The sequence below is a fragment of the Ranitomeya imitator genome, chromosome 4, assembly GCF_032444005.1.
Source record: "Ranitomeya imitator isolate aRanImi1 chromosome 4, aRanImi1.pri, whole genome shotgun sequence".
In the NCBI taxonomy this organism is placed as follows: Eukaryota; Metazoa; Chordata; class Amphibia; order Anura; family Dendrobatidae; genus Ranitomeya; species Ranitomeya imitator.
The window spans coordinates 222,220,173-222,241,671 of NC_091285.1; positions in this window are offsets into that span (position 1 = coordinate 222,220,173).

Here is a 21,499-nt window from a genome sequence, read left to right on the forward strand (position 1 = left end):
CCCCACAGCCTCTCATCATCCACTACACAGCCCCTCATCATTATCCCTCCATTCCCCACAGCGTCTCATCATCCACTACACAGCCCCTCATCATTATCCCTCCATTCCCCACAGCGTCTCATCATCAACTACACAGCCCCTCATTAGGGTTGAGCGAAACGGGTCGAACATTTTCAAAAGTCGCCGACTTTTGGCTAAGTCGGGGTTTCATGAAACCCGATCCGACCCCTGTGCGGGGTCGGCCATGCGGTACGCGACTTTCGCGCCAAAGTCGCGTTTCAATGACGCGAAAAGCGCCATTTCTCAGCCAATGAAGGTAAACGCAGAGTGTGGGCAGCGTGATGACATAGGTCCTGGTCCCCACCATCTTAGAGAAGGGCATTGCAGTGATTGGCTTGCTGTCTGCAACGTCACAGGGGCTATAAAGAGGCGTTCCCGCCGACCGCCATCTTACTGCTGCTGATCTGAGCTTAGGGAGAGGTTGCTGCCGCTTTGTCAGAAGCAGGGATAGCGTTAGGCAGGGTCCATTAACCACAAAACCGCTTGTGCTGCAGCGATTTGCACTGTCCAACACCACCCTCGGTGTGCAGGGACAGTGGAAGTTTTTTTTTTTTTTTTTTCCCCTCAGCGCTGTAGCTCATTGGGCTGCCCTAGAAGGCTCCCTGATAGCTGCATTGCTGTGTGTACGCCGCTGTGCAAACCAACTGCTTTTTTCAAAGCACAAATCCTCTTGTTCCTTCCTTTCTGCACAGCTATCTTTTTTGTTTGTCCACACTTTTTATTTCATTTGTGCATCAGTCCACTCCTTATTGCTGCCTGCCATACCTGGCTGAGATTACTGCAGGCAGGGAGATAGTAGCTGCCTGCCATACCTGGCTGAGATTACTGCAGGCAGGGAGATAGTAATTGTAGGACATTCCCTGTTTTTTTTTTTGTTTTTTTTTTGGTGGGAGATTAAGATTGGCAATTTGGCATTTCTGCTAGAGTGCCATCCCTGTGTGTGCCATCTCTCTCACATAGTGGGCCATAGAAAGCCTTTTCATTTTTCTGTATTTTTTTTTGTGGGGTGTATAAATTCTCCCTGATAAAAATACAGTGGGAGATTAATATTGGCCTTTGGGCTTGTGTGCCAGTCCTGAGTGTGCCATCTCTCTCACAAATAGTGGGCCATAGAAAGCCTATTTTATTTTTTTTTGGGTTTTATAAATTCTCCCTGAAAAAAAGGGAGATTAATATTGGCCTCTGGGCTTCTGTGCCAGTCCTGAGCGTGCCATCTGTGCCAGTCCTGAGCGTCCCATCTCTCTCACAAATAGTGGGCCATAGAAAGCCTATTTAATTTTTTTTTTTGTTTTATAAATTTTCCCTGAAAAAAGGGAGATTAATATTGGCCTCTGGGCTTGTGTGCCAGTTGTGAGCGTGCCATCTGTGCCAGTCCTGAGCGTGCCATCTCTCTCACAAATAGTGGGCCATAGAAAGCCTATTTAATTTTTTTTTTGGTTTTATAAATTTTCCCTGAAAAAAGGGAGATTAATATTGGCCTCTGGGCTTGTATGCCAGTTGTGAGCGTGCCATCTGTGCCAGTCCTGAGCGTGCCATCTCTCTCACAAATAGTGGGCCATAGAAAGCCTATTTAATTTTTTTTTTGGTTTTATAAATTTTCCCTGAAAAAAGGGAGATTAATATTGCCCTCTGGGCTTGTGTGCCAGTTGTGAGCGTGCCATCTGTGCCAGTCCTGAGCGTGCCATCTCTCTCACAAATAGTGGGCCATAGAAAGCCTATTTAAATATTTTTTTGGTTTTATAAATTCTCCCAGAAAAAAAGGGAGATTAATATTGGCCTCTGGGCTTGTGTGCCAGTTGTGAGCGTGCCATCTGTGCCAGTCCTGAGCGTGCCATCTCTCTCACAAATAGTGGGCCATAGAAAGCCTATTTAATTTTTTTTTTGGTTTTATAAATTTTCCCTGAAAAAAGGGAGATTAATATTGGCCTCTGGGCTTGTGTGCCAGTTGTGAGCGTGCCATCTGTGCCAGTCCTGAGCGTGCCATCTCTCTCACAAATAGTGGGCCATAGAAAGCCTATTTAAATATTTTTTTGGTTTTATAAATTCTCCCAGAAAAAAAGGGAGATTAATATTGGCCTCTGGGCTTCTGTGCCAGTCCTGAGCGTGCCATCTGTGCCAGTCCTGAGCGTCCCATCTCTCTCACAAATAGTGGGCCATAGAAAGCCTATTTAATTTTTTTTTTGGTTTTATAAATTTTCCCTGAAAAAAGGGAGATTAATATTGGCCTCTGGGCTTGTGTGCCAGTTGTGAGCGTGCCATCTGTGCCAGTCCTGAGCGTGCCATCTCTCTCACAAATAGTGGGCCATAGAAAGCCTATTTAATTTTTTTTTTGGTTTTATAAATTTTCCCTGAAAAAAGGGAGATTAATATTGGCCTCTGGGCTTGTGTGCCAGTTGTGAGCGTGCCATCTGTGCCAGTCCTGAGCGTGCCATCTCTCTCACAAATAGTGGGCCATAGAAAGCCTATTTAAATATTTTTTTGGTTTTATAAATTCTCCCAGAAAAAAAGGGAGATTAATATTGGCCTCTGGGCTTCTGTGCCAGTCCTGAGCGTGCCATCTGTGCCAGTCCTGAGCGTCCCATCTCTCTCACAAATAGTGGGCCATAGAAAGCCTATTTTTTTTTTGGGGGGGGTTTTAGAAATTCTCCCTGGAAAAAAAAAGGGAGATTAATATTGCCCTTTGGGCTTGTGTGCCAGTACTAAGCGTTCCATCTCTCTCTCTCTCTCTTAGTCAGTGGGCCATAGAACGCCTATTTTTGGTTTTATTTGTTTTCTAAATTCTCCCTGAAAAAATCATTTTATTTTATTTGGTTTCTAAATTCTTCCTGATAAAATCATATTTTTTTTATTATTTTTTTTTCTAAAGTCTCCCTGAAAAAAAAAAAAAAAAAAAAAAAACAGTGGGAGATTAATATTGGCCTTTCTGCTTGTGTGCCAGTCTTGACTCCTGGGTGTGCCATCTCTCTCTCTCTCTCTCTCTCTCTCTCTCCAATTGTGGTCCATAGAAAGCCTATATTTTTTTTCCTTGATTTGGGTTCCAAAATCTACCAGAGAAAATAACTCCATCAATCATTGGTAGAAAAATATTGGCCTCTGGGCTTGTGTGCCACTCCTGATTCCTGTGTGCGTCATCTCTCAGTCAGTGGGCCATAGAACGCCTATTTTTGGTTTTATTTGTTTTCTAAATTCTCCCTGAAAAAATCATTTTATTTTATTTGGTTTCTAAATTCTTCCTGATAAAATCATATTTTTTTTATTATTTTTTTTTCTAAAGTCTCCCTGAAAAAAAAAAAAAAAAAAAAAAAACAGTGGGAGATTAATATTGGCCTTTCTGCTTGTGTGCCAGTCTTGACTCCTGGGTGTGCCATCTCTCTCTCTCTCTCTCTCTCTCTCTCCAATTGTGGTCCATAGAAAGCCTATATTTTTTTTCCTTGATTTGGGTTCCAAAATCTACCAGAGAAAATAACTCCATCAATCATTGGTAGAAAAATATTGGCCTCTGGGCTTGTGTGCCACTCCTGATTCCTGTGTGCGTCATCTCTCAGTCAGTGGGCCATAGAACGCCTATTTTTGGTTTTATTTGTTTTCTAAATTCTCCCTGAAAAAATCATTTTATTTTATTTGGTTTCTAAATTCTTCCTGATAAAATCATATTTTTTTTATTATTTTTTTTTCTAAAGTCTCCCTGAAAAAAAAAAAAAAAAACAGTGGGAGATTAATATTGGCCTTTCTGCTTGTGTGCCAGTCTTGACTCCTGGGTGTGCCATCTCTCTCTCTCTCTCTCTCTCTCTCTCTCTCTCCAATTGTGGTCCATAGAAAGCCTATATTTTTTTTCCTTGATTTGGGTTCCAAAATCTACCAGAGAAAATAACTCCATCAATCATTGGTAGAAAAATATTGGCCTCTGGGCTTGTGTGCCACTCCTGATTCCTGTGTGCGTCATCTCTCAGTCAGTGGGCCATAGAACGCCTATTTTTGGTTTTATTTGTTTTCTAAATTCTCCCTGAAAAAATCATTTTATTTTATTTGGTTTCTAAATTCTTCCTGATAAAATCATATTTTTTTTATTTTTTTTTTTTCTAAAGTCTCCCTGAAAAAAAAAAAAAAAAAAAAAAAACAGTGGGAGATTAATATTGGCCTTTTTGCTTGTGTGCCAGTCTTGACTCCTGGGTGTGCCATCTCTCTCTCTCTCTCTCTCTCTCTCTCTCTCTCTCTCTCCAATTGTGGTCCATAGAAAGCCTATATTTTTTTTCCTTGATTTGGGTTCCAAAATCTACCAGAGAAAATAACTCCATCAATCATTGGTAGAAAAATATTGGCCTCTGGGCTTGTGTGCCACTCCTGATTCCTGTGTGCGTCATCTCTCACTCAGTGGCCCATAGAAAGCATATAGTTTGTTACATTTGTTTTCTAAATTCTCCCTGCAAAAATCAATTTTTTTTTTTTGGGGGGGTTTCTAAAGTGTTCCTGAAAAAAATAAAAATAAAAAACAAATAATAGTGTGACATTAATATTAACATTTGTGCTTCAGTGACAGTCCTGCGTGTGGGGCATCTCTCTAATTTGCAGCCACCAAAAAAAGAGTGTGTAACATTGTGCCTGATTTTCGCGGTGGTCTCACCAACCTGTAAAGGGGTAGCTAAATCATACTGAAGTTATAGCTCACCGTGTAAGTTGTGTGACTGCAACAAATAACGTTAGTTTGGTTACGTTTTTAAAACAATGAGGAAGTCTAGTGGAAGAGGTCGTGGCCGGGGGCGTTCATTGTCAGCTGGTAATGAGGGTAGTGGTAGTGGTGGAGCATCAGGTGGTCGTGGGGAAAAAAATATTGCACCTAAGTCTGGAGCTGTGGAGCCAGGTTCGTCGTCCGGCTACACAAGGCCTCGAACGCTCCCTTTTCTGGGATTAGGAAAACCGCTTTTAAAGCCGGAGCAGCAAGAGCAAGTTTTGGCTTATCTTGCTGACTCAGCCTCTAGCTCTTTTGCCTCCTCTCGTGAAACTGGTAAAAGTAAAAGCAGCGCGTCGTTAGTGGATGTTCACGGTCAGGGACAAGTCACTTCCTTGTCCTCTTCAGCAAAAACAACAACAGAGAAGAATGCAGCAGGCGACACAACGGGTTACTCCATGGAGCTCTTTACACATACCGTCCCTGGCTTAGAAAGTGAAGCAGTTAACAGTCCATGCCCATTACAAATTGAATCTGACATGGAGTGCACTGACGCACAGCCACAGCCAGACTACTATGCTGGTCCTTTGACTCAGACCACAACATTGCCCTCGCAGGGTGCTGATCAAGAATCAGACCCTGATGAGACTATGTTGCCCCATCACGAACGCTATACCACCGAACGACACGGTGACACAGACGAAGTTGCGCAGGAGGTACAAGAAGAGTTATTAGATGACCCAGTTCTTGACCCCGATTGGCAGCCATTGGGGGAACAGGGTGCAGGCGGCAGCAGTTCTGAAGCAGAGGAGGAGGAGGGGCCGCAGCAGGCATCAACATCGCCACAGGTTCCATCTGCCGGGCCCGTATCTTGCCCAAAACGCGTGGCAAAGCCAAAACCTGGTGGAGGACAGCGTGGCCATCCGGTTAAAGATCAGTCTGCAATGCCTGAAAAGGTATCCGATGCTAGAAAGAGTGCAGTCTGGCATTTTTTTAAACAACATCCAATTGATCAGCGCAAAGTCATCTGTCAAAAATGTTCTACTTCCTTAAGCAGAGGTCAGAATCTGAAAAGTCTCAATACTAGTTGCATGCATAGACATTTAACCACCATGCATTTGAAAGCTTGGACTAACTACCAAACGTCCCTTAAGGTTGTTGCACCCTCGGCCAATGAAGCTAGTCATCAACGCAACATCCCTTCCGGCAGTGTAGGACCACCATTTAGCGCACCACCTGCTGTATCTGTGCAGGTATCTTTGCCAGGCCAAAGCAGTCAGGGTCAGGGAATCACCAGTTTCGTAGTAGGAAACACTGCATCTAGGGCACCGGCGGCAACAATACCATCTCCCACCGTCTCTCAGTCTGCCATGTCCACCGGCACCCCCGCTAGTTCCACGATCTCCATCTCTCCAGTCCAGCTCACCCTACATGAGACTATGGTTAGAAAAAGGAAGTACTTAGCCTCGCATCCGCGTACACAGGGTTTGAACGCCCACATAGCTAGACTAATCTCGTTAGAGATGATGCCCTACCGGTTAGTTGAAAGCGAAGCTTTCAAAGACCTGATGGACTACGCTGTACCACGCTACGAGCTACCCAGTCGACACTTTTTTTCCAGAAAAGCCATCCCAGCCCTCCACCAGCATGTTAAAGAGCGCATCGTCCATGCACTCAGGCAATCTGTGAGCACAAAGGTGCACCTGACAACAGATGCATGGACCAGTAGGCATGGCCAGGGACGTTACGTGTCCATCACGGCACACTGGGTAAATGTGGTGGATTCAGGGTCCACAGGGGACAGCAAGTTTGGGACAGTTCTGCCTAGCCCACGGTCTAGTAAACAGTTGTCTGTAGCCGTTCGCACCCCCTCCTCCTCCTCCTCCTCCTCGTCCTCCTGCAGAAGCAAGAGCTCGTCCACAGACCGCAGTCGCACAAACACTCCATCCGCACCTGCCACTGTTGCACACCAGGTCTCCCATTATGGGGCAGCTACTGGCATACGTCAGCAGGCTGTATTGGCTATGAAGTGTTTGGGCGACAATAGACACACCGCGGAAGTTCTGTCCGAGTTCTTGCAGCAAGAAACGCAGTCGTGGCTGGGCACTGTAGATCTTGAGGCAGGCAAGGTAGTGAGTGATAACGGAAGGAATTTCATGGCTGCCATCTCCCTTTCCCAACTGAAACACATTCCTTGCCTGGCTCACACCTTAAACCTGGTGGTGCAGTGCTTCCTGAAAAGTTATCCGGGGTTATCCGACCTGCTCCTCAAAGTGCGTGGACTTTGCGCACATATCCGCCGTTCGCCTGTACACTCCAGCCGTATGCAGACCTATCAGCGTTCTTTGAACCTTCCCCAGCATCGCCTAATCATAGACGTTGCAACAAGGTGGAACTCAACACTGCACATGCTTCAGAGACTGTGCGAACAGAGGCGGGCTGTTATGTTTTTGTGGGAGGATACACATACACGGGCAGGCAGTAGGATGGCAGACATGGAGTTGTCAGGTGTGCAGTGGTCGAAGATTCAAGACATGTGTCAAGTCCTTCAGTGTTTTGAGGAATGCACACGGCTGGTTAGTGCAGACAACGCCATAATAAGCATGAGCATCCCCCTAATGCGTCTGCTGATGCAAAGTTTGACGCACATAAAGGATCAGGCGTCTGCACCAGAGGAAGAGGAAAGCCTTGATGACAGTCAGCGATTGTCTGGTCAGGGCAGTGTACATGACGAGGTACCGGGCGAAGAGGAGGTGGAGGATGAGGAGGATGATGGGGATGAGTATATTTTTAATGAGGAAGCTTTCCCGGGGGCACGGGAAATTGGTGGCGTGGCAAGGCCGGGTTCTGGTTTTTTGAGGGACACAAGTGACGTAGATTTGCCTGCAACTGCCCCTCAACCAAGCACAACCGCAGATTTGACAATGGGAACTTTGGCCCACATGGCGGATTATGCCTTGCGTATCCTCAAAAGGGACACACGCATTACAAAAATGATGAACGATGACGATTACTGGTTGGCCTGCCTCCTTGATCCTCGCTATAAAGGCAAATTGCAAAATATTATGCCACATGAGAACTTGGAACTAATATTAGCAACAAAACAATCAACTCTTGTTGACCGTTTGCTTCTGGCATTCCCTGCACACAGCGCCCGTGATCGTTCTCACACGAGCTCCAGGGGCCAGCAGACCAGAGGTGTTAGAGGGGCAGAAATCAGAAGTGGCGTTGGCCAGAGGGGTTTTCTGACCAGGTTTTGGAGTGATTTTTCTATGACCGCAGACAGGACAGGTACTGCAGCATCAATTCAAAGTGACAGGAGACAACATTTGTCCAGTATGGTTACAAACTATTTTTCATCCCTTATCGACGTTCTCCCTCAACCGTCATTCCCATTTGATTACTGGGCATCCAAATTAGACACCTGGCCAGAATTGGCAGAATATGCATTGCAGGAGCTTGCTTGCCCGGCAGCTAGTGTCCTATCAGAAAGAGTATTCAGTGCTGCAGATTCAATACTAACAGAAAAAAGGACTCGTCTGGCTACCCAAAATGTAGATGATCTAACCTTCATTAAAATGAACCACAACTGGATTTCAAAATCTTTTGCCCCACCCTGCCCGGCTGACACCTAGCTTTCCTATGAAAAGGTCTTGCCTGTGGACTATTCTGAATGACTTTTCCAATCTCGTAATTTTCTTCACCTGATTGTCCAGCATACGACATGTTTCCACCTCACGAAATGGCCAAACTCCCCACACGGGGTCGTGCTATCGCCACTTTGCGCTTGGACCCTTGAGAGTGCTGTTTGTCTGAAGAGGTGGGTGTGGCCGCTTTTGGTCGACGGCACTGCCACTGGGTCCCTCATAGTACAATAAAGTGTCTCTGGCGGTGGTGGTGCGCACCCAACGTCAGACTCACCGTTGTAATATGAGGGGCCCTGTGCCTGTACCGCCGGCCACAAGCCAGTTCCCCCCCCCCCAGCTCAAACAGTGCTCTACCACTAGCAAAATTATCTCTCACAGCTTCACCAATGTGTAGTCTAGGCGCTGACATCCTTCAATGCCTGGCACTGACAATACCATTGTTTTGACATTTTTGTTATGTTAGGCCTTCGAAGCCTGTCTGCGGTCACTCCTTCCACTAGACTTCCACTGACCAGACCACTGCTGCCCGTGTACCCCTGGAACCAATTTAAAATTGCCTACAGCCATGTGTTAATATTTTAGGCCTTCGATGCCTGTTTGTGGTCACTCCTTCCACTAGGCCTCCACTGACCACACCACTGCTGCCCGTGTACCCCTGGAACCAATTTAAAATTGCCTACAGCCATGTGTGATTATTTTAGGCCTTCGATGCCTGTCTGCGGTCACTCCTTCCACTAGGCCTCCACTGACCACACCACTGCTGCCCGTGTAACCCTGGAACCAATTTAAAATTGCCTACAGCCAGCCCAATTTTTTTATTTTAGGCCTTCGATGCCTGTCTGCGGTCCATTCTTTCAACTACTACTACACTGACCAGGGCACTGCTGCCCAAGTACCCCTGGAACCAATTTAAAATTGCCTACAGCCATGTGTTAATATTTTAGGCCTTCGATGCCTGTCTGTGGTCACTCCTTCCACTAGGCCTCCACTGACCACACCACTGCTGCCCGTGTACCCCTGGAACCAATTTAAAATTGCCTACAGCCATGTGTGATTATTTTAGGCCTTCGATGCCTGTCTGCGGTCACTCCTTCCACTAGGCCTCCACTGACCACACCACTGCTGCCCGTGTAACCCTGGAACCAATTTAAAATTGCCTACAGCCATGTGTTATTATTTTAGGCCTTCGATGCCTGTCTGCGGTCACTCCTTCCACTAGGCCTCCACTGACCACACCACTGCTGCCCGTGTACCCCTGGAACCAATTTAAAATTGCCTACAGCCAGCCCAATTTTTTTATTTTAGGCCTTCGATGCCTGTCTGCGGTCCATTCTTTCAACTACTACTACACTGACCAGGGCACTGCTGCCCAAGTACCCCTGGAACCAATTTAAAATTGCCTACAGCCATGTGTTAATATTTTAGGCCTTCGATGCCTGTCTGTGGTCACTCCTTCCACTAGGCCTCCACTGACCACACCACTGCTGCCCGTGTACCCCTGGAACCAATTTAAAATTGCCTACAGCCATGTGTGATTATTTTAGGCCTTCGATGCCTGTCTGCGGTCACTCCTTCCACTAGGCCTCCACTGACCACACCACTGCTGCCCGTGTACCCCTGGAACCAATTTAAAATTGCCTACAGCCAGCCCAATTTTTTTATTTTAGGCCTTCGATGCCTGTCTGCGGTCCATTCTTTCAACTACTACTACACTGACCAGGGCACTGCTGCCCAAGTACCCCTGGAACCAATTTAAAATTGCCTACAGCCATGTGTTAATATTTTAGGCCTTCGATGCCTGTCTGTGGTCACTCCTTCCACTAGGCCTCCACTGACCACACCACTGCTGCCCGTGTACCCCTGGAACCAATTTAAAATTGCCTACAGCCATGTGTGATTATTTTAGGCCTTCGATGCCTGTCTGCGGTCACTCCTTCCACTAGGCCTCCACTGACCACACCACTGCTGCCCGTGTAACCCTGGAACCAATTTAAAATTGCCTACAGCCATGTGTTATTATTTTAGGCCTTCGATGCCTGTCTGCGGTCACTCCTTCCACTAGGCCTCCACTGACCACACCACTGCTGCCCGTGTACCCCTGGAACCAATTTAAAATTGCCTACAGCCAGCCCAATTTTTTTATTTTAGGCCTTCGATGCCTGTCTGCGGTCCATTCTTTCAACTACTACTACACTGACCAGGGCACTGCTGCCCAAGTACCCCTGGAACCAATTTAAAATTGCCTACAGCCATGTGTTAATATTTTAGGCCTTCGATGCCTGTCTGTGGTCACTCCTTCCACTAGGCCTCCACTGACCACACCACTGCTGCCCGTGTACCCCTGGAACCAATTTAAAATTGCCTACAGCCATGTGTGATTATTTTAGGCCTTCGATGCCTGTCTGCGGTCACTCCTTCCACTAGGCCTCCACTGACCTGTCTACTGCGGCCCGTGTACCCCTTGAACCAACCTAATAAAATATTTAAAAAATTAATTTGATTATAAAAAATAAGATCGTGTTGAGATCTCAAATGCAGACATTTTAACAATCAAAACAAACACACAACAAATATCTGGAACTGTACTACAAAGGTCCAACAGCTACAATTTCTTTCTCCTGCAAGAAGTTAACTGAAAGTTTTTTGGAGTTGTTAACACAGATATGGCATCCACCGAGTGTTGTCCTGTCGCGTCTCCTTTAAATTATTTCCAATAAGATGTTAAACTATTAATTTAATAAAATCAATAATTAAAAAAATAATTGAGTAAGTCAAAAGCACATTGCAAATAAACATTAATTACAAATCAAGAAGCATGGCGCGTCCGAGGGTGAGTAGATACCGAATAAGAATATAATCACCCTCGGGCGCGCAATGCTTATTTACAACAGCCTTCCTTCCTAAGAATCAGCCCTTCCGTGGTGTAGAGAGAGGTTGTTGTTACACTCCAAGGTGTTCCCCAGGTTGCCTTTCCTGAGCTTCGATCTTCCGGCTCTCGTTTAGTAGCTGTTGGAAACTACGCTGCATTAGGCCTACTAATTGTGTATGGGTGAAACAGTGGCGCATCTGCGGTCCCTCCTTCCACTAGGCCTCCACTGACCTGTCTACTGCGGCCCGTGTACCCCTTGAACCAACCTAATAAAATATTTAAAAAATTAATTTGATTATAAAAAATAAGATCGTGTTGAGATCTCAAATGCAGACATTTTAACAATCAAAACAAACACACAACAAATATCTGGAACTGTACTACAAAGGTCCAACAGCTACAATTTCTTTCTCCTGCAAGAAGTTAACTGAAAGTTTTTTGGAGTTGTTAACACAGATATGGCATCCACCGAGTGTTGTCCTGTCGCGTCTCCTTTAAATTATTTCCAATAAGATGTTAAACTATTAATTTAATAAAATCAATAATTAAAAAAATAATTGAGTAAGTCAAAAGCACATTGCAAATAAACATTAATTACAAATCAAGAAGCATGGCGCGTCCGAGGGTGAGTAGATACCGAATAAGAATATAATCACCCTCGGACGCGCAATGCTTATTTACAACAGCCTTCCTTCCTAAGAATCAGCCCTTCCGTGGTGTAGAGAGAGGTTGTTGTTACACTCCAAGGTGTTCCCCAGGTTGCCTTTCCTGAGCTTCGATCTTCATGCTCTCGTTTAGTAGGTGTCGGAAAGTAGGCTGCATTAGGCCTAAAAAATGGGGAATGGGGTGGAGAGAGATGGTGTGTTACACTCCAAGGTGTTCTCCAGGTTTCCTCGCCATTGCTTCGATCTTCCGACTCTCGTTTAGTAGTTGTAGAAAACTACACTGCATTAGGCCTACAAAATGGGTATCGGGTGGAGAGAGATGGTGTGTTACACTCCAAGGTGTTCCCCAGGTTTCCTTGCCATTGCTTCGGTCTTCCGACTCTCGTTTAGTAGTTGTAGAAAAGTACACAGCATTAGGCCTACAAAATGGGTATGGGGTGGAGAGAGATGGTGTGTTACACTCCAAGGTGTTCCCCAGGTTGCCTTTCCTGAGCTTCTATCTTCAGGCTCTCATTAAATTGTGGTTAAATGGAACAACTGCATTTGGCGTACTAGTTGGTTTGGGGCCTACTATCGGTGTCTGCCACTCCTTGCTGTTCTCCTGGTTTCCTGTCCTGAAATTCCATTTTCAGCCTCTCGTTAAGTAGTTGTTAATGTTAGACTGCATTTGGCCTACTAGTTGGGTTGGGGCCTACTATCGGTGTCTGCCACTCCTTGCTGTTCTCCTCCACTGAACAAAGCTGTGCCGCCTGTTTACTACGGTTGCCAATTTTGAACTGCATTTCGACTACTTACTGATTTGGCCCTACTCTCTGTGTCAGCCTCTCATTCCAGTTGTCCTCCACTGCAATGCCCCCTGGTTATTCCTGTGTTACCAATTTTGAACTGCATTTAGCCCACTTTATTCTTTGGGCCTATATCTGTGTTTCCACTTCATCGTGCCCATTGCCCAGCCAGTGATAGATGAGTCTGCTGGTACATTGACCCATAACGCAACATTCCCCGTGCACGCTACACAACAACATTGTGACCCTGCTGAAAGTCAGGTTGCTCTTCCCGCATACCATACCACCTTACACGGGGACAAAGAGGAAGGTGCAGATGAAAGTGCAGGTTCCTTCATCAGGTGGGGGGAGGAATACTAGTTGGCGACGTCACTGGCACAGGGCCTCTCATAGTACGCAAAAGTGTTGCTGCCGGTGGGAGGCGCCCCCGCCGTGCAAACACACCGCTGTACTTTGAGGGGCCCTGTGCCAGTGCCAATGCCAACGAGTGGGCCCCCCCTGCTTGCTCAGGATCACAGCACTTGCAAAGTTGAAATACTTACCTCTCCCTGCTCCACTGCCGTGACGTGGTCCAGATTTACTGGGCCCACTAATTACTTGAACCAGCCCTACCCCCCACAACTTTAGCCAAATGACCCCCAATTTCAAATGCCTTCCAATTATTTTAAGGTAAATTACGCTTGACAAGCTTCATTAAGAAGAATGGATGGTTTTGACATTAAAATGGGCACTCTAGGTGTTTTCCTGGCCCCCACTCACTGCCGACTATGCTGCCCCATTGACTTGCATTGGGTTTCGTGTTTCGGTCGATCCCGACTTTACGTCATAATCGGCCGATTTCACTCGACCCGACTTTGGACATAGTCGGGTTTCGCAAAACCCGGCTCGACTCTAAAAAGGTCAAGGTCGCTCAACTCTACCCCTCATCATTATCCCTCCATTCCCCAGACAGCTTCTCATCATCCACTACACAGCCCCTCATCATTATCCCTCCATTCCCCACAGCCTCTCATCATCCACTACACAGCCCCTCATCATTATCCCTCCATTCCCCACAGCGTCTCATCATCCACTACACAGCCCCTCATCATTATCCCTCCATTCCCCACAGCGTCTCATCATCCACTACACAGCCCCTCATCATTATCCCTCCAATCCCCACAGCTTCTCATCATCCACTACACAGCCCCTCATCATTATCCCTCCATTCCCCACAGCGTCTCATCATCCACTACACAGCCCCTCATCATTATCCCTCCAATCCCCACAGCTTCTCATCATCCACTACACAGCCCCTCATCATTATCCCTCCAATCCCCACAGCGTCTCATCATCCACTACACAGCCCCTCATCATTATCCCTCCATTCCCCACAGCTTCTCATCATCCACTACACAGCCCCTCATCATTATCCCTCCAATCCCCACAGCTTCTCATCATCCACTACACAGCCCCTCATCATTATCCCTCCATTCCCCACAGCGTCTCATCATCCACTACACAGCCCCTCATCATTATCCCTCCAATCCCCACAGCTTCTCATCATCCACTACACAGCCCCTCATCATTATCCCTCCAATCCCCACAGCTTCTCATCATCCACTACACAGCCCCTCATCATTATCCCTCCAATCCCCACACACCTCGGTAATCTCCTCACATGGCTGCATGCTGCAGACCCTCAGTCCTCCTCACGACTCCAGCAGCTTCCTGGTTCCTGCTATCTGTCTTCACTGGACTGAAGGAGGCCCCGCCCCTTCCGGTGACATCTTACCTCAGCTCCATTCTAGACAGGCACTGCAGTCAGATGTTCAATTGTACTCATGTCCGTAAGATACGAGTACAATTGAACACTGGGAGCCGCGCGCTGCAGCGTCTCTGTGCCGGATGTCAGCTTGACAGTCCGACATAGAGAACAGCTGACTCCGAGTGCAGGGGCGGCAGAATGCAGCTGCCAGGGGAGACATTTGGCGGCCCAACTGCGCCCCCCTGCCAGCTGCGCCCGGGGCACATGCCCCGGCTGCCCCCCCCTAGATACGCCACTGCCTAAGGCTGGAGGTGTTGAGCCAGTATCATTGTCTGGCTACACAAGGCCTCGAAGGCTGCCTTATCTGGGAGTAGGAAAATGGCTTTTAAAGACTGAGCAGCAGGAAAAAGTTTTGGCTTTCCTTGCTGACTCAGCCTCTAGCTCTTTCGCCTCCTCTTCAGAAAGTTCCAAATATAAAAGCAGCGAGTCGTCAGTGGATTCTCCTGGTCAGGAACAAGATGTTTCCTTGTGTCCTTCACCCAAACCAAAAGTGAAGGATGCGTCAGGCGACAATACAGGTTACTCCATGGAGCTCTTTACACATACCGTGCCTGGGTTAGAACGGGAAAATGATAACTGCCCATTACAAGATGAATTTGACATGGAGTGCACTGATGCACAGCCACAGCTAGATTATAATGCTGTTCCATTGACTCAGATCACTACATTGCCCTCGCAGTGTACTGAGCCAGAATCTGACCCTGCTGAGACTATGGTGCCCCGTCCCGAACGCTATAGCACCTTACACGGTGACACAGAGGAAGGTGCACATGACATTGAAGAGGAGGTGATAGACGACCCAGTTGTTGACCCAGATTGGCAGCCATTGGGGGAAAAGGGTGCTGCTGCCAGTAGCTTAGAAGTGGAGGAAGATGATCCGCAGCAGCCATCTAATCGCAACAGCTGTCATCTGGCAGGCCAAAAACGTTTGTCAAAAACAAAAACAGTTTTAGGACAGCATGGCCATCCGGTGAAAGTAGCAGAGCGTGCAATGCCTGAAAAGGTATTCCATATTAGGAAGAGTGCAGTGTGGCAATTTTTTAACCAAGATCCGAATGATCAGTCAAAAGTTATCTGTAAGAAATGCTCAAAGACCTTTAGCAAAGGAAGAATCTTCAAAATTTAAATACAACGTGCATGCTTAGACATTTAACCAGCATGCACTTGCAAACTTGGACCAACTACCAAACGTCCCGTACTGTTGGTGCACCTGCTCAGAATGAAGGTAGTCAGCAACGCTACATTGCTTCCCTGACTGTAAACCCACCGGTTAGGACACCACCAGCAGCAAATGTGGAGGTATCATCGCAAGGCCAAAGCAGTCAGGGAATCACAAGGTTATTGGTAGGAAACACTGTATGTAGGCCAACATCGAGAATACCATCACCAACCCTCTCAATCTGCCATGTACTCCACCACCACCATTGCTAGTTCCACCATATGCACCTCTCCAGTCCAGCTCACCCTACAAGAGACTCTCATTAGGAAAAGAAATGACTCATCCTCTCATCCATGTACACAGGGTTTGAACGCCCAAATTGCTAGACTAATCTCGTTAGAGATGATGCCCTACCACTTGGTTGAAAGAGAAGCTTTCAAAGCCCTGATGGCCTACACAGTACCATGCTATGACCTACCTAGTCAACACTTCTTTGCGAGAAAAGCCATCCCAGCCCTCCACCAGCATGTCAAAGACCGCATTGTCCATGCACTGAGGCAATCAGTCAGTAGAAAGGTGCACCTCACAACAGATGCATGCACCAGTAGGCATGGCCAGGGACGTTAAGTGTCCATCATGGCACACTGGGTTATTTTGGTGGATGCAGGGTCCACAGGGGACAGCCATAGTGGGACAGTTCTGCCTAGCCCACGGTCTAGGAAACAGTTGGCTGTAGGCGTTCGCCACCCCTCCTCCTCCTCCTCCTCCAAAAGCAAAAGCTCGTCCACAGAGCACAGTCGCACGACCACTCCATCTGCAGCTGCCAGTGTTGCACCCGAGGTTTCCCATTATCGAACAGCTAGTGGTAAGCGTCAGCAGGCTGTGTTAGAAATGAATTGTTTGGGCAACAACTGACACACCGTGGAAGTACTGGCCGAGTACTTGCAGCAACAAACTCAGTCATGGCTGGGCAGTGTACATCTTGAGGCAGGCACGGTAGTCAGTGATAACGGAAGAAATTTTATGGCTGCCATAGCCCTTTCAGGACTTAAACACATACCTTGCCTGGCTCACACCTTGAACCTGGTGGTGCAGTGCTTCCTCAAAAATTATCCGAAGTTACCAGCTCTGCTCCTGAAGGTGCGAAGACTTTGCTCGCACATCCGCCGGTCGCCCGTACACTCCAGCCGTATGCTGAACCATCAGCGATTGCTGAATCTTCCCCAGCACCACCTAATAATCGACGTTGCAACAAGGTGGAACTCCGCACTGCACATGGTTGAGAGGCTGTGCGAATAGAGGAGTGCTGTAATTAATTTGTGGGAGGATACACATACACAGGCAGGTAGTTGGATGGCAGACATGGAGTTGTCTGGTGTGCAGTGGTCGAAGCTCCAAGACCTCTGTCAAGTCCTTCAGTGTTTTGAGGAATACACACGGCTGGTAAGTGCAGATGACGCCATCATAAGCATGAGCATCCCACTAATGCATCTGCTGATGCAAAGTTTGACACACATTAAGGAGCTGGCGTCTGCAGCCGAGGAGGGAAGCCTTGATGACAGTCAGCCATTGTCTGCTCAGAGAACTCTCCTGGACGAGGTGGCGGACGAAGAGGAGGAGGAGGATGATGGGGATGAATATTTATGGGAGGAGGATGCTTCACAGGGGGCATTAGAAATCTGGTGGTGTTGCAAGGTCAGGTACAGGGTTTTTGAGGGACACAAGTGATGTTGATTTGCAAGAAAGTGCTCCAGCACAAGCAGTGAATTGACACCTGGAACATTGGCCCACATGGCTGAGTATGCCTTGCGTATCCTAAAAAGGGACCCCCGCATTATCAAAATGATGACCGATGACGATTACTGGTTGGCCTGCCTCCTGGATCCACGATATAAAGGAAAATTACAAAATATCATGCCACATGAGAACCTTGAGCAAATTTTGACTACCAAACAAGCAACTCTTGTAGACCGTTTGGTTCAGGCATTCCCAGCACACAGCGGCGGTGATGGTTTTCACACGAGCCGTAGGGGGCAACATGGCAGAGGTGTTAGAGGTGCACAAATCCGAAGTGGTGTTGGACAGAGGGTTTTTATGACCAGGTTGTGGAGTGATTTTGCAATGACCGCTGACACGACAGGTAGTGCTGCATCGATTCAAAGTGACAGGAGACAGCATTTGTCCAGTATGGTTACGAACTAATTTTCCTCCCTTATCGATGTTCTCCCTCACAGGTCATTCCGCTTTGATTACTGAGCATCTAAAATAGACACCTGGCCTGAATTGGCAGAATATGCATTACAGGAGCTCGCTTGCCCTGCTTCTAGTGTGCTATCAGAAAGAGTCTTCAGTGCTGCTGGTTCAATACTGACCGAAAAGAGGACACGTCTGGCTACCCAGAATGTTGATGATCTAACCTTCATTAAAATGAACCAATCATGGATTTCAAATTATTTTGCCCCACCTTCTCTTGCTGACACGTAGCTTGCCTGAAAAATGTCTTGCTTTTGGCCTCCTCTTACTGATTTCTACAATTCCGCCATTTGCAGCTGCTGAATGTCCACCATAGGCCATTTTTATACCTCCCTAAATGGGCTGATTCCCCCCACAGGGCCGTGTTCACCACCTGGCGCAAGCACCCATGCGAGTGCCGTTTGCCTGGACAGGTGGGTGTGCCCACTCTTGGGCGACAGCACTGGCATAGGGTCCCTCATAGTACAATGAAGTGTCTCTGACGGTGGTGGTGCACAACTAACGTCAGACACACCGTCGTAATTTGAGGGGCCCTGTGCCAGTACCGCTGCCCACGAGAGAGTGTTCCCCCCAGCTCGAACAGTGCTCTACCATCTGCAATACTTACCTCTCCCTGCTCCACCACTGTGTAGTCTGTGCTGTTAAATCCTTCAATGGCACTGCCAATACTGGCATACAATTTGTTGAAATGATAGATGATAGTTAGAATATACAGGGGCCCTGGCATCCATTTAGACCAATTAATACTATGCGCCTGCTATCACTGTCTGCTACTCAGCAGAGGAGCCCACCCCAGTACCTAGCTATGCCGCCTGTTTAGTCCTGTTACCAATTTTGAACTGCATTCAGCCAACTTTTTATTTTGGGCCTACTAACTGTGTCTGCGCCACTCATTACAGTTGTCCTCCACTGAACAAAGCTATGCCGCCTATTTAGTCCTGTTACCTATTTTGACCTGCATTTAGCCTACTTTTGTATTTGGGCCTACTAACTATGTCTGCGCCACTCATTACAGTTTTTCTCCACTGAACAAAGCTATGCCACCTGTTTAGTCCTGTCACCAATTTTGAACTGCATTTAGCCTACTTTTTTTTATTTTGGGCCTACTAACTGTGTCTGCGCCACTCATTACCGTTGTCTTCCACTGAACAAAGCTATGCCACCTGTTTAGTCCAGTTACGCGTTTTGAACTGCATTTAGCCTACTTTTTTATTGCGGGCCTACAAACTGTATCTGCGCCACTCATTAGAGTTGTCCTCCACTGAACAAAGCAATGCCGCCTGTTTAGTCCTGTTACTAGAGTTGAGCGACCTTGACCTTTTTAGAGTCGAGCCGGGTTTTGCGAAACCCGACTATGTCCAAAGTCGGGTCGAGTGAAATCGGCCGATTATGACGTAAAGTCGGGATCGACCGAAACACGAAACCCAATGCAAGTCAATGGGGCAGCATAGTCGGCAGTGAGTGGGGGCCAGGAAAACACCTAGAGTGGCCATTTTAATGTCAAAACCATCCATTCTTCTTAATGAAGCTTGTCAAGCGTAATTTACCTTATAATAATTGGAAGGCATTTGAAATTGGGGGTCATTTGGCTAAAGTTGTGGGGGGTAGGGCTGGTTCAAGTAATTAGTGGGCCCAGGAAATCTGGACCACGTCACGGCAGTGGAGCAGGGAGAGGTAAGTATTTCAACTTTGCAAGTGCTGTGAACCTGAGCAAGCAGGGGGGGCCCACTCGTTGGCATTGGCACTGGCACAGGGCCCCTCAAAGTACAGCGGTGTGTTTGCACGGCGGGGGCGCCTCCCACCGGCAGCAACACTTTTGCGTACTATGAGAGGCCCTGTGCCAGTGACGTCGCCAACTAGTATTCCTCCCCCCACCTGATGAAGGAACCTGCACTTTCATCTGCACCTTCCTCTTTGTCCCCGTGTAAGGTGGTATGGTATGCGGGAAGAGCAACCTGACTTTCAGCAGGGTCACAATGTTGTTGTGTAGCGTGCACGGGGAATGTTGCGTTATGGGTCAATGTACCAGCAGACTCATCTATCACTGGCTGGGCAATGGGCACGATGAAGTGGAAACACAGATATAGGCCCAAAGAAGAAAGTGGGCTAAATGCAGTTCAAAATTGGTAACACAGGAATAACCAGGGGGCATTGCAGTGGAGGACAACTGGAATGAGAGGCTGACACAGAGAGTAGGGCCAAATCAGTAAGTAGTCGAAATGCAGTTCAAAATTGGCAACCGTAGTAAACAGGCGGCACAGCTTTGTTCAGTGGAGGAGAACAGCAAGGAGTGGCAGACACCGATAGTAGGCCCCAAACCAACTAGTACGCCAAATGCAGTTGTTCCATTTAACCACAATTTAATGAGAGCCTGAAGATAGAAGCTCAGGAAAGGCAACCTGGGGAACACCTTGGAGTGTAACACACCATCTCTCTCCACCCCATACCCATTTTGTATGGCCTAATGCAGTGTACTTTTCTACAACTACTAAACGAGAGTCGGAAGACCGAAGCAATGGCAAGGAAACCTGGGGAACACCTTAGAGTGTAACACACCCTCTCTCTACACCCCATACCCAATTTGAAGGCCTAATGCAGTGTAGTTTCCAAGAACTACTAAACGAGAGCCGGAAGATCGAAGCTCAGGAAAGGCAACCTGGGGAACACCTTGGAGTGTAACACACCCTCTCGCTACACCCCATACCCAATTTGAAGGCCTAATGCAGCGTAGTTTCCAACAACTACTAAACGAGAGCCGGAAGATCGAAGCTCAGGAAAGGCAACCTGGGGAACACCTTGGAGTGTAACAAACCCTCTCTCTACACCCCATACCCAATTTGTAGGCCTAATGCAGCGTAGTTTCCGACAACTACTAAACGAGAGCATGAAGATCGAAGCTCAGGAAAGGCAACCTGGGGAACACCTTGGAGTGTAACACACCCTCTCTCTACACCCCATACCCAATTTGTAGGCCTAATGCAGCGTAGTTTCCGACAACTACTAAACGAGAGCCGGAATATCGAAGCTCAGGAAAGGCAACCTGGGGAACACCTTGGAGTGTAACACACCCTCTCTCTACGCCCCATACCCAATTTGTAGGCCTAATGCAGCGTAGTTTCCGACAACTACTAAACGAGAGCCGGAATATCGAAGCTCAGGAAAGGCAACCTGGGGAACACCTTGGAGTGTAACACACCCTCTCTCTACACCCCATACCCAATTTGAAGGCCTAATGCAGTGTAGTTTCCAAGAACTACTAAACGAGAGCCGGAAGATCGAAGCTCAGGAAAGGCAACCTGGGGAACACCTTGGAGTGTAACACACCCTCTCGCTACACCCCATACCCAATTTGAAGGCCTAATGCAGCGTAGTTTCCAACAACTACTAAACGAGAGCCGGAAGATCGAAGCTCAGGAAAGGCAACCTGGGGAACACCTTGGAGTGGAACACACCATCTCTCTACACCCCATACCCAATTTGAAGGCCTAATGCAGAGTAGTTTCCAAGAACTACTAAACGAGAGCCGGAAGATCGAAGCTCAGGAAAGGCAACCTGGGGAACACCTTGGAGTGTAACACAACGTCTCTC